Below are 12,913 nucleotides of genomic sequence, written 5' to 3'. Positions count from 1 at the left end.
TCTCCATGAGGGTTTATTTGGTCCTAAGGACCTTGTGAAGTGAGGCCTATGATTGAGAGGAGGACATGGAGGCACAGAGAGGTGAAGTGATTTGCCCAAGGTCACACAGCAAGGACGCGGCAAAGGCAGGATGGGAACCAGGGGCTCACCGGTTTGTGTCAGGGCCCTTAACCTCTGTGATCTCTTAAAAAAATATGAAGCGTACCACAGAGATACTAGGATAAACACTAAGGCTTAAAGCACAGGTCTCGATCACTAATTCATTCGACACACATTTATTAAGCAGCTTCTGTATGCACGGAGCTTTTTAGGGCACTGGCGAGACAGAAGGTAATAAAAGACCCGAATAGAGGTCTCCCAGGCCTGTGCACCCCGTTAAGGGCAGGCCGGTCCGGGCCATCTGGGTCCCCGCCGGGCCCCCAGCACGGCACAGGACACGCAGTACGCGCCCACCCAGCGTTCCCTGAATGAACGCGGGAATCTAAGTGTCCCGCCCGCAAGGCGTTCACGGGCTGGTGGGGCGGAAACGGACCCAGCACCACCGAGGCGTCCTGGGGCTTCTGGGAATCCCATCAGCGCGGGCCGAGAGGCCTCGAGGAGGCTCTGAAGTTGGACCCCGCGTTCCTGGCGCCCTCCCCCCTGGGCCGTCGCAGGTCGGCAAAGACCGACTGAGGTGAGTGATCAAGCCATGCCCGGGGTCCCTCCGGGCCGGTCGCCCCCAACCCCCCGCCGCCTTCCACCCTCTTCGCTCCCATCCCGGCTCCTTCGCGGTTCCACCGGCGAGGCGGCCACTCTTTATCCTCTACTCCCGCTACCTCTTCGAACCTTCGGCACCCGCCCTGGGCGCGTCCTCCCGCCCGGCGACTGTCCCCCGCGTCCGGCGCGCGCCCCCGGCGCACAGCGCCCCTTCCCCAACGGGCAGGGCGCCCGGGGTCCGGGAGCGCGAATCCTTTAGCCTCTCCCCCCAACCCGGAGCACCGCGCGAGGCAGTCGGCCGACTCCACCAGAGCCTGGGAAGGCGCGACCCCAAACCCCCGAGACTGGGGCTGGGGAGGGGGCGGCGCTGGCGCGGAAGGCACCCTCCCGGGGCGTCCTCGGCCTCCCATTGGCTCGCGGGCCCGCCGCTCGGCGTCCGGAGCCGGGGCTGGTGTGCGGAGCGCGGGGCGGGGCCTCCCCCAAGCCCGTCCCCCGGCGAGGGCGGAGGGAGGAGGAGGAGGAGGAGGAGGAGGAGGAAGGGGGGGGCGGACACAAAACCTGCAAGGTTTTTTTTTTTCTTTTGCATTTAATTAAAAAAAAAAATTTTTTTTTTTTTTCAAACCCGAGGGGTCCTCCCCGGAGCGCGCGCGGGTCCGGGGCGCCCGGGCCGCGGCGCGGGGCGGCGGCAGGGGCCTGGCGGAGGCTGCCGGGCGGCCGCCATGCGATCAGGCAGTGCGCTGACCGGCCCGGCCGGTCGGCCCCTTCTGGGTCCTCCCTTTGCAGCCCGTGCGGGGCCGTCTCGGAGACCCCGCGCCGACGGCTGCTCAAACATCAGGGTGAGTTTCTCACAATGTAGCAATTTCTCTTTAAATCTCTTAACTCTCTCTACCTGCGAGTCGGGGCTGTGACAGGGCGCAAAAGCGAGGGGGGAGTGGGGGTTGGCGGCGAGGGTGTGTGTGGGGGGAGCCGGAGCCGGGGCCGAACCCACCCCCCCGACACTCACACACTCAGCCCCCCAACCGGGGCGCAGCGCCCGCTGCCTCTTCTTTTGCTCGGCGCCCACCACCCCCGGCAGCCCCCCCACCCCCCGCGTCTCTCCCACCATCACCGCCGCCCCGATCCTGCGGGGACCCCCCCCCCCCCCCCCCCCTGCCCCGCCCCGGCGCCCGGTGCCTCCCCGGCCCTCCCGCCGGCTGCCGGGGATACAATGGAGCGGCGGAAAAACGAGACCTAACGTTCCACGGGGGGAGGGGCGGGGAGACCCCCTCCCCCGGCCCGGGGGGCCCCCCTCCTCTCACCCTGCTCCCCGCCTTTCCGAGAAGAAGAGGGCAATGGGGCAGCGGTTGGTGCTCTCCCGGCCGGAGGTGGCGAGCCTTCATCTCCCCCTCTCGCCCGTCCTCTGCGCCCCCTCCCCAAATCCCTGCTGGGGGTGCCCGGGAGAAACGGGGCCTCCGGCAGGCTGGGGAGGGATGGATGCGGAAGGAGGCCATTGGGTCTCCCCCTCCCCACCGCCCCTAAACAATGAAAGGAGTTGACTTGGTCCCCCACCCCCCCAGCGCTGAAGGGAGTTGACCCCCTCCCCCGCTAGCTGGCTGGTCCCGGAGGGGGCCGTTACGGGGAGGGGGAGGGAAGGGAGGGGAGCCTTACCCCGTCACCTCCCGAGATTTGGGGCGGCCCCCCATCTCCACCCCCTCGGCCTGGGAATGGGAGGCACCAGGCCCAGCCCGGGCACCGCGCTCGGGTGGTGACCTTTAGACAAAGGCAACCCTTTCCCTGGGGTGAGCCCGGACGAGCCGGGCCCGCGGCCTCCCCGAGCCCCTGCGGAGGGCGGCCAGGCCCGCGGGCACCCGGAGGGAGGGATGGAGGAGGAGGGAGGAGGGATGGAACCATCTGGTTTTCCCATCCCTGGCTGCCCCTCGGCTGCTTCCCCGGCTCCTGTCACGGGCGGCCGCGGGGAGACGGGGGACCAGGGGCTGCCCAGGCCTCGGTCCGCGGCCAGCAGAGAACCGGGCGAGGAGCCGTGCCGGGGCTCCTGCTGGGGCTCCGGGCTCGGGGCTCGGGGCTCGGGGGCCAGCGGCGATTGGAAGGTACGGTGGCTCCTTCCTCTCCGCGCCCCTTTGTTTTGCTTTGTGGTTCTGAGCAGCTGAACTTCCTGGGAGGTGGGGTCAGAGGCCGCCGTGTCAGCTCTCCCCGGGAGGCCGGGGTGACAGGTCCGAGCCCTCTGGTGTTCCCAGACCGTGGGCTGCAGTCCGTGCCCAGCCTCATGTCCGGACAATCAGCCCCTTTTGTCACACGGCCCTCCAATAGAATAATAACCATCTGGGGATGTACCGAGTGTTTGCGTTTCCCTCACGTCTCCTTTCTGCCGCCGCCTGTGGGGGGACACAGTTTGCTGGTTCTTTCTGTGCGCTTTCACCTGGGGTGGGCGTAAGGGGCTCGGGCAACTCTGACCTGCGGGGTGGTGGGAGAACAGGGGAGTTGGACAGTTCAGGAATCATCCCCTTCCCTCGTGCTGATGTCTGGTGGGACTTTCAGGGGCATGTTTACCTACCCCACCCTCCCCCAGGGCTCCCCCACTCCTAGAAGCCGGAAATAACAACATCTCTCTACCCGGGGAGCATTACGGATTGGCTTCTGCTACACACTGGCCACAGCCCCAGGAGGAAGTAGGGACAGTTATTAGTCCCATTTTGCAGACAGGCTAATGGAGGCTCAGAGAGGTTAAGCGAGTTGCCCAGGGTCACACAGCGCCAATTTGCAACCATTTCCGGTTTCTCCAACTCCGCTCAAAACTGTTAAGCTCTCCTGTACCCCTCTTTGGCACTTTGTCCTGTTGATTTCAGTTGACTTGGGTCTCAAATATCATAGTAACCTGGAAGAAGCTATTGTCTTGTCCCCCATCGTCATCTGGCATGCCCCCCCCCACTCCCCACCCCATGCTGGTTTCTGGGAAGGGGTAAAGACACCTGGACGTTGGGCCTGAGAGCAGAATCATTTCACCCGTGGCTGGAGCAGAGCGTTTCCCGGGAAGAGCTGAGACTTGGAGGTGTGTGGGCTGGGAAGGGGGCCACAGGCCTGGCTGGGTGGGGGACTGGGGGACACCCGGGAGCTGGCCCCACCGTCATCCTTCTCCTGCACCTGAGCTGGGACTTGGCCCGGCTTCTGCTGCTTAAGCTCCGCCAGCAGGGACGCCGAGCTGCTGTTGGGGACCTTCATGGTCACTCTGCCCTGCCACCCTCTGTGGTGCCCTGGCAGAGACCCTTCTTGCCCATTCTCCCTGTGGCTGGCATCAGACCCCCTGCCCCACTCTGTAGCCTTCGGCAAGTCACTTGAGTCCCTAGTCCTCAGTTTCTTCATCTGCAGGTGACAATAATTATAGTTCCCTTAACTGACCTTGAGGTGGGTGAAAGTATTATCCAAATGTGTTATTTTTGTCATTCAGCAGATGGGATATGGCGTGCCTATAGGGGGTGGGAAAGAATGTTGGGTGCTGGGCATTTAAGGACCAGTAGCAAAAGGCCTGGAGGAGGTCCCTGTGGCCCCGGGGGGGGGGGGGGGGGGGCCATCTGTAAATCCGTGACATGCCCCCTGCCTGCCAGCTCTCTGAACGGGGACCCTTCCCGTTGAGCACAGACTGGTGCTGGATAAACATGGGGGTGGGGTTGCTGAGGGAGAGGGACCGGGGAGGGCCCAGCTCACCCAGTGAAGAGGGTAACCAGGGTCATCTCGCCATTTTACAGATGAGAAAACTGAGCCCGTGGAAAGCCCGTTCTTTGGCTGGGAGGGGACTCCAACCCAGACTGCAGGGGGTGGGAGAGAGTGGGAGAGGGGTTCCACATTTGTCAGCAGGGCTGGGGAGACAGTGTTTGGAGAGAGCCCTTGTGCCTTAGGTGCTGTCCTGTCTTCCCGAGATGAGAGGCGTTAGTCATAATAAATCCTTCGGGGTAGGAGGAGAGGGGCTGTAGGGCACATACAGGTCCCTCAAGCCTGAGCGTTTCCTGAAAATAGGAACTGATTTTTTTTTTTTTTTTTTGAGTGGAGAAGCATGAGTAAGGCCCTAGAGGGACAGGCCTGGGCTCCACCCCCCTCCCTGCTGACTTCCTTCCCAGAGGCCTCTGGGGCCTTCCCCCAACCTTCCCTCGGGATCGTGGGGTCTTCCCCTCCCACCCCCAAAAGCTGTGGAAGGGGTCAGTGTCCAGCACTGAGCCCTGGTAGGAGGGTCCTGGGGTGGGGATAGGGGGGGTTCCCCAGGTTCCTGGGGGCCGCCTTTTAGCCCCAGGCCTAGCCACCAGTGAGGAGTTCCCGCCAGGCCTCCCAGCTCTCCCCTGTGGCTGTCTTGATTCCTGGTCTCAAGAATGCAGAGGGCTGCTGCTGGGGGGGGGGGGGGGGGGGGGGGGGAGTTAATTGGAAACAGGAAAACATGGCATTCCTTTCCAGCGGGCCTGGGCTTGGAAAGCAGTGAGGGGCTGCCTTTTCCCCCCCCCATCCTGCCCTGCTGGGGAGAGGCGTAGGGGGCATGGTTATCTTGCTCTGGTCTCTTTTGGGTCTTCCCCTGCCAGGCACCCTCTCAATGGAAAGAAGTGACCTGAGCTACATCCGTGATGTACACCCCCCCCCCATCAGAATGATTTGCTCCCTACTAATCCCCTTGTCACATCTGAGTTTTGTCCCCCCTGTTGGAACATGGGGGGGCTGCCGGAGTTGGCTGCCCAGAGTAGGATGCTTCACCCCAGAGACACATGGGAAATGTTTGGTTGAATTGTCCCCAGGGATTCCCTCCCTCCTTGTTCCTTCTGAGTCCTCCCCTGCCTGGAGTGCCAGGCATTAGAATTTTGTCCCCATCGACTAAAGGCTTTGTGTCTCGGTGACATGCAAGAGTCCCCCAGCGGAGAGAGCGTTTTCTAAGACATTTCTCATTTGGTGACAATTAGTTTTGTGCCAGAGTTTGTGCATTCGTGGTGGCGTGGAATCCGTTGGCAGCGGAGGGCGCTTTTGTTCCTAAAGCTTCCTTGAGGGCCTACTGTGTGCCAGGGACCCAGTCCAGGAGGAGACTGGAGGCAAGTGTTGTCTCCAGGGCTGGGTTTGCCGCTGTGGGATTCAAGCAGTTCTGTCTGGGTGGTCTGTGAGGGCTTCAAGGAGGAAGCAGCTTCTTTCTGTCTGGTGTTTTTTTTTTTTTTTTTTTTTCTCCCTAAGTGGTACATGCACATGAGACATTCAAAATACCAAACATGGTAAGTCTTTCCCTCCTCCCTCCCCCCGGCGCCCCCGGCCCCCCCGCCCCCCCCCCCCCCGAGGCAGCTCCCCAGTCCTGATGTTCCGTGCACTCACTTTTATAACGGTGTGTTTTTCTTTAAGAATATTGGTTTGGGGCGCCTGGGTGGCTCAGTCATTAAGCGGCTGCCTTTGGCTCAGGTCATGATGCCAGGGTCCTGGGATCGAGCCCCTCATCGGGCTCCCTGCCCTGTGGGGAGCCTCCTTCTCCCTCTCCGCTCATGCTCTCTGTCTCTCTCTGTCAAATAAATAAAATCCTAAAAAGAATGTTTCTTTCACATGCCCTCCTCATTGCACTGCACATTGCTTTTTTTCACTTTCTTTCCCTGGGAGACTGTGTTGCACGGCAGAGGGAGGATTTCCTCTCTCTTTTTCTTGGCTGCGTGCTACTCTGTGGTGTGGGTGAATCCTCGTGTACTTAACACGCGTGCAGAAGCGTTTCCCAATGCACAGCGCTGGAAGGCGGCATTCCCGGGTCATTGGGAATTAGGTATGCCTGTGGGATGTATTCCTAGAAGTGGGATCCCTGGATCAAGAGTCTGCGATTTGTCATTTAGTTGCTCCTCGGAGGTACCTTTGCAGATGTGCTTGGAAGAAGTCATTCCTCTCCTGCTCTGGTGTCTTTGCGTCTTGTGACCTCCTGGCATCTTCCTTTCTGCCCGTGGCCTGCGTTGTGTCCTTGCCACTTGGTATGGAGGTCAAGGGCCCAAGCTCTGGGAAGCCAACTGTCTGTGGGTTGGGACCCTTGCTCCGCCTCTTGCTGGTCAAATGGCGGCAGGCAAGGAGCCTGCTGGTTCTGGGCCTCCGTTTTCTCCTCTACTAAATGGGTTCATCTCAGTGCCAACTTTTGGAAGGTCTCGAGGATTATCTAACACCCATAAAGTGCGTAGATAGCCTTATCAATTATTGGCGGTGTTAGCTGTCCTTCTTTTGCAGTTCTTTCCCCTGGGGCCGGGACCTGCCAGATTCTTGGCTGTGAACCCTAATTGGCAGGCAGGGGAGGGAAGGCTTGCTTTTCCACTTAGTTGTAGTGTGACCCAGGCCAAATGATCCCTCTTTTGGGTCTCAGTTTCCTTATCTGTAAAATGGGCCCACGATGGCTCCCTTGTAGGGTCTGCTGTGAGGGCTGAATGGGGCATCGCTGTCCCGAGCTGGGCCTGCAGTAGGCTTTCGGAAACTAGCAACGGATGTTGCCCTTATATTCACTGTGATGACTGTTCTGCCGTGGGACCCATGCTGACTTCTGCACTCTGAAAGGTCTTCCTTGTCTTCCCCAAAGGCACATGGGGAACAATGTTGGCATAGTAAGCCGCATGGCAGCAGAGGGCACTGCTCTGGCATGAGGCGTGGCGGCGTGACCCTGGGAACAGACAGGGCTTCCCCGCTCTGTGCCTCAGTTTCCCCAACTGAAAGACCGCCTCCGGCTTCTCACGGACGTTCAGTGCCGAACACAATGCCTGGCACATGGCAGGTGCTCAAAAAATGTTAGCCCTGGGGGCTCCAGGCTGGCTCAGCTGGTAGAGCATATGACTCTTGATCTCTGGGTCATGAGTTCAAGTTCCACACTGGGCATGGAGCCTGCTTAAAAAAAAAAATGTGGTGATGATGATGATGATGGTGATTAAGAAAAGTAGTAAAGTCTCCTGTGGGATCTGATACCCAGGTCCGTACTGCCTTCCCCCTAAACCGTGGGCAATCAATATTGGCATTTTAAATATTTGTTTATTTATTTGAGAGAGAGAGAGTGAGGCAGGGGGAAGGGGCAGAGGGAGAGAGAATCTCAAGCAGATTCCTCGCTGAACACTGACCCCCCGATGCAGAGCTTGATCCCGTGACCCTGAGATCATGACCTGAGCAGAAATCAAGAGTTGGCCGCCCAACCAACTGAGCCACCCAGGCACCCAAGCATGGAGATTATATATATATATATATATATATATATATATATATTTTTTTTTTTTTTTTTTTATTTTATTTAAATAAATATTCATTTGACAGAGAGAGACACAGCGAGAGAGGGAATGCAAGCAAGGGGAGTGGGAGAGGGAGAAGCAGGCCTCCCGCCGAGCGGAGAGCCCGATGCGGGACTCAATCCCAGGGACCATGACCTGAGCCGAAGGCAGACGCCCAACGACTGAGCCACCCAGGCACCCCTAGCATGGAGATTTTAAAGCACCCATCGAGCGTTGAGAGAATAGCATAATCAGCCCCTCTGTGCCCATCACCAGCTTCAACAGATTTCTGCTGATCTTTTTTTTTTTCTGTTACCCCACCCCCTACTCTGCACTTTTTTTTTGTTCTCTTCTGCTGGATACTTTTAAGCAAATTCCAGACGATATATCATTTCAATTATATTACTAATGGTATTGCTATATCTGGGGTCCAGAATCGGTTTCACCATCTCCAGGATCTGTCCTGTTCTGTGAGGGAGGAGACATGAAGCCCATTTCCCAGGTTGGGGAAACTGAGGTGGCGGGGAGTGGGCTTTGGCCAGATTGTCTTTTCTCTGTGTTCCCTTCTTTGGGACCTTGGTGAGGTCCCTGTCTTGGCCACCCCGGGCCTTGGACCCTGGGGGCTGTTTCCGATTACACAGGTTTGGGATTTACCCCTGGATATGTACAGTGTGGCCTCGGTTCTGCTGTTTGGTGCAGAAATTGTCCCCGTAACGGGCGAGTCAGAGAAGTTGGGCCAGTGCAGGGTGATGGACAGGATGATCCCAGAGGTGAGGGTAACTGGGTCGGCTGCCCTGGTTTGCATCCTCTTGCTGCCCTTCTAATCTTATGACTTGGGGCAAGTTATTTCCCTTCTCTAAACCCAGGTTGGAGAACCAGGGGCACAGGAATAATAAGAGACGCTTCCTCTGAGAGCCTTTGCATCCCTTTTGTAAGTCGCGCGTGGAAAAGCGTTCTACAATTGCCTGGCTCCGAGGAGGCGCTCGGCAGCTGGTGGTGGTCATTGTCATTGTCGCTTTTGTTAATTATTCTGTGTGTACTTGGACTGTGTGTAACCAGATGTTCTTTCTAGGGGTAAGAGGGTAAAAGGAAGGGTCCCTGGAGCCCTGGCCAGGTTCAGCCGCCTCTGTCCCCTCCTCTTGGCCACTCCATCCCTCTGTACTTCCCCGTCCAAGTGCTTCTTATGCTTGCAGGGGCTGCAGGGCTGCTGACTTCTAGGTGACCCCCCCCCCTTTTCCCAGCCTGGGTCCCGCCAGATCCTCGTTCATGACCCCTGGGGCCCTGGGGGGGAGCCCCTAGTGCTTTGCAACCTGGAGGCAAAGGGTGGCCCATCCCCCCCAGGACACCTGCAGGTTGTAGCTCCCAGGAGCCCCCTCTCCAAAGGATGGGTGCTACCTCTTGTCCCCTGTGTGGTGCTGGGCAGGCAGGTGCCTACAGCTCCTGCCTCACCGAGGGGTTGTGACATTTTGCTGCACTGACACCTCCCTCCTGTCCTTTGTAGGACCTCAGCCATCCTCGAACATGGAGCCCCCGCCCCCCCCAGGCTCTTTACCCTCTCCTGCCAAACTCTTGCCACACTGGCCCAACTTCTCCCCAGAATGTGCCCAGTGACCTCCCTGTTGAGTTCGCGGGAAAGAGTCGTACGTACGTGTGCATGACGTCCCCCCGTCCTGTCAGTGAAGGATAATTTACATGCGATCAAGTGCGGAGTCGAAGTGTGCATCTTGATGAGTCTTGGCAAACGTGGTCACCTGTGTCACCCACACCCCCATCAAGATCCAGAACGTTCGCGTCACGGCCCAGAAGTCCCCTTGTTGCCCTTCCCTGCCCACAGCTGCTCGGCGGCGCTGGTCCTCTTTGTCAGTCGAGGTGGATCCACTTGGCCCCTTCTCCAATTTTACAGACTATTACGGTGTGTGGTCCTTTGAGTTGAGCATCTCTGGCTCAGCGGCATCATTTTAAGCTTCAGCCGTATTGTGGGCATCCAGAAGGCCTTCTCTTTTCTCATGGAGCAGGAGTGCATGGGAAGGTTTTTACCTCCTTTTCTCTCAGCAGAGAGAGACCCCCTCCCCCAGGAAGTCTCAGCCTCCAGACATCTCTCGCCTGGCTACCCTGCCCAGGCCCCAGTTCACTGCCTGGCCCCCCATGGCCCCCTTGGGATGTAGTAGGTCTTCTGTGAGCTCTTCTTCAGGCCTGGCTTTCTCACTAGACTCTAAACTGCAGTAGGACAGAAACAGTATGCTCCGTGTTCTCAGCTCCTGGCATGCAGTTGAGCCCCGATGTTTGTTGAGTGACTGACTGAATGGTGGGCATATCACAGGCGTAGAGAGAGGAGAGTACAGAGCCTGTGTTTGGAATCCCTGTGCTGTTTCTCAAAACAGTGACGTACCGGCTTCCAGATCACCAGAGGTGTTTGTGAAAAGTGCCCATCCCAGGGCCCCAGCGTGCAGGCACCTCACCTGGGACAGGGAGCCATGGGTCTTCCAGCCACACTGGACCCTCCTTCCGTGGACATTGTCTATCCTGCCGTCGCCGCCTCCTCAATGCCTAGTCCGCGATCCCTGCATGCTCGCCAGTGGGAATCAAGCCTGTGGGGCACATCAGGACTGTGGCCAGCCCTTTGCCCTTGCCTGAGCTCGCCCCCCTTCCACAGTCCTGTTTCGTTTAGACCTTTCAGAAGCAGGGGAGCATTATCCCCATGTGTCAGGGGCACACTGAGCCAACTTCTGGGCCTGCTCTTCGGCCGCCCCCCATGTTGCTCCTTGCCCATCAGATCTGTTCCTTCTCCTGCTGCGGTGCGCCATCTGGGGCCATCATCGTAGCTTAAAATTCTCCCCAGGGCTAGACCCCTGGCTTGCCACCACTTCCCTGTCACACAGGCAGCAAGAAGTGAAGTGACTTGTCCAAGGTCACACAGCTAGCCGCTGGCAGAGCAAAGGTTTAAATCCAGGTACATGCCTCCGATTAACTCCGACCCACACAGTGGGTCACCTGTGTGCCTGGCCCCAGAGCTCTGCCCTCGGGAACAGGGGAGGGAGGGAAGCCACAAACACACCCATCCTCCCTGCAAGGTGAGATCCGTATCTCGGGGATGCCTGCTGAGCTGGGGGAGGTCAGGAGGAGGCATCAGGCCAGGCTTCCTGGAGGAGGGGGTTTCTGGGGGCAGGCTTTGGGCTCAAGGCCATTCCCAGCAGAGAGAAGGCACAGTGGTTGGTAGATGTTGGGATGCTTTGCACAAAGGTCATCAGCCTGAGCAACTGGATAGATGCAGGTGCCCTCTCTTGAGACGGGTAGAGGCATCTATAGTTTGAGGAGCACAAACCCCAGAGAGTGAGGCTCTAACACTCTCGTGGGTGGTGGAGGGACGCAGAGGGGTGAGAGATGCAGAATGGATGAGCTGTCGGGGTCACGAGTGAGAGATGGTGACACTGAGTGATCAGTCCCAGGGATGGGGAAGGTTCCCCAGGGAGAGGACAGGAGAGAGTCCAGAATCAGCTCAACCATGTGTTGGCAGAACTTCTGTGGCCAAAACAGAGGGAGAGGAGGGTTGGAATCAGGCACCGTCCCTCTCTCAGGAGCAAAGGGAGAGAGCTTCTAGAAAGGTCTTAGCTTAAATGGACTTGAGGGGGGCTTCCTGGGTCTGAGAGGTAGGTAGGGGCAGGAGCCAGACTGGAATACGGTGAGGACCTACAGGAAGGGGAAGGATGGCATCATGAATGGCTGGATAGATGGATGGAAGGAAGGAAGGAAGGGAGGAAGGAAGACAGGAAGACGAGAGCTCTTGGCAGCCAGACCTTTAACAAAAATAAAATCTTACTACACTCTTTGGCTCCCTAGTGCCCTCAGGTAAGTCTCCTCTTCTGACAAAACCCTAGTCTGGTGGCCTGGATTTCCCCGACCTCTTTCACCTTGCCTTCTCAGTGCCCCAAGCTCTTTCCTGCCTCTCCAGACCTTTGCCCTTGCTGTGCCCTCTACCTGCAGTGATCTTCCCCAACTCCTTCCTGTCTCCAGCAGGCCTCTGCTTATATACCCGCTCCTCCAGGAAGCCTTCCTTGACAACCGCATCCCACTTCCTTCACTTCACTGAGCTTGTTTCCGTGTTAGGATTCATCCCCAGGACCTGACTCAGAATAAGCCTGTAATCAGGGTTTACTGAAGCAGTGAGGGCCAGGCGACCTTTACGTGGATCGTGAGGTGAGCACATTGGATCGGTTTTTTAGGAGCTGAGCGGGCTTAGAGCCTCAGGAGAGAAAAGGAAAGGAGTGAAAGAAGATTCTAGAAGAGCAGGAGGTGGGGTGGTACTGGGTGGGGCTCAGGAGTGAGGTTTTCTCAAAGGTCAGGAGGTGAGGAGCAGGGTGTGAAGGCAGAAGAAAGATGTGCCGTTGGGAAGGAGTTCCGGGGGCCAGCATGGGGCTGCTTGGGGACAGGAGCAGAGGTGGCCTGGGGTGGGGTGCGGGGTGGCCCACAGTGTTGCCAGCTGGTGGCTGGGGGCGAGCCTTCCTGCCTGGGAGAGTCACCTTTTATTTCTTTGGGGCCGAGGTCTTAAGAGCATGTGGTTGTTCTCAATCTCGGAGAAGGAGGTTTAGGTCCTTTTGAGGACCTGCTCAGAGGCCAGTCAGGCCTTTCCCCAGAGAACCACACACTTGACTCCACATCCCAGCATTTGGCCAAGGAGTTCAGGGAGTTGTGGATCCAGTTAGGAGCTTTACACAGGTTGTCTCCATAGCAACAGTAGTAACAGCCAGCACTGTCCCAGGCACTGGGCTAGGCCCTTTACAGGTACTGACTCATTGCACAGGAGGACCTGCGGAGGTAGGTGAGTGAGCATCCCCATTTTACAGATGAGAAAGTTAAGGCCCAGAGCGGTTAAGTGACTTGCCCAGTCACACAGCTGTTAACCGGCAGAGTTCGGATTCCGCCCCCCCCCCGCCCCCCCCCCCGCCGCGCCGCCCCCCGGCCCCGCCCCCGCCGGCGCCCCCCACCCCCCCCGCCCC

At 58.5% G+C, this 12,913-nt stretch overlaps 1 protein-coding gene across 1 annotated transcript in view; it reads left to right on the top strand.

Annotated features, from left to right (window-relative positions):
- The first annotated feature begins 1,394 nt into the window (after positions 1 to 1,394).
- The window catches only part of BICRA (BRD4 interacting chromatin remodeling complex associated protein), a 78,737-nt gene continuing 67,218 nt past the window's right edge, over positions 1,395 to 12,913 (top strand). The window contains 1 exon segment of the mRNA XM_032388044.1: positions 1,395 to 1,532. The gene's annotated coding sequence lies outside the window, so the exon portion shown is untranslated.

This window comes from Phoca vitulina, unplaced genomic scaffold (genome assembly GCF_004348235.1).
Source record: "Phoca vitulina isolate PV1807 unplaced genomic scaffold, GSC_HSeal_1.0 scaffold52, whole genome shotgun sequence".
NCBI classification, from domain to species: Eukaryota; Metazoa; Chordata; class Mammalia; order Carnivora; family Phocidae; genus Phoca; species Phoca vitulina.
The sequence above is the reverse complement of the archived record's forward strand: the minus strand, read 5'-3'. Positions and strand labels throughout refer to the sequence as shown.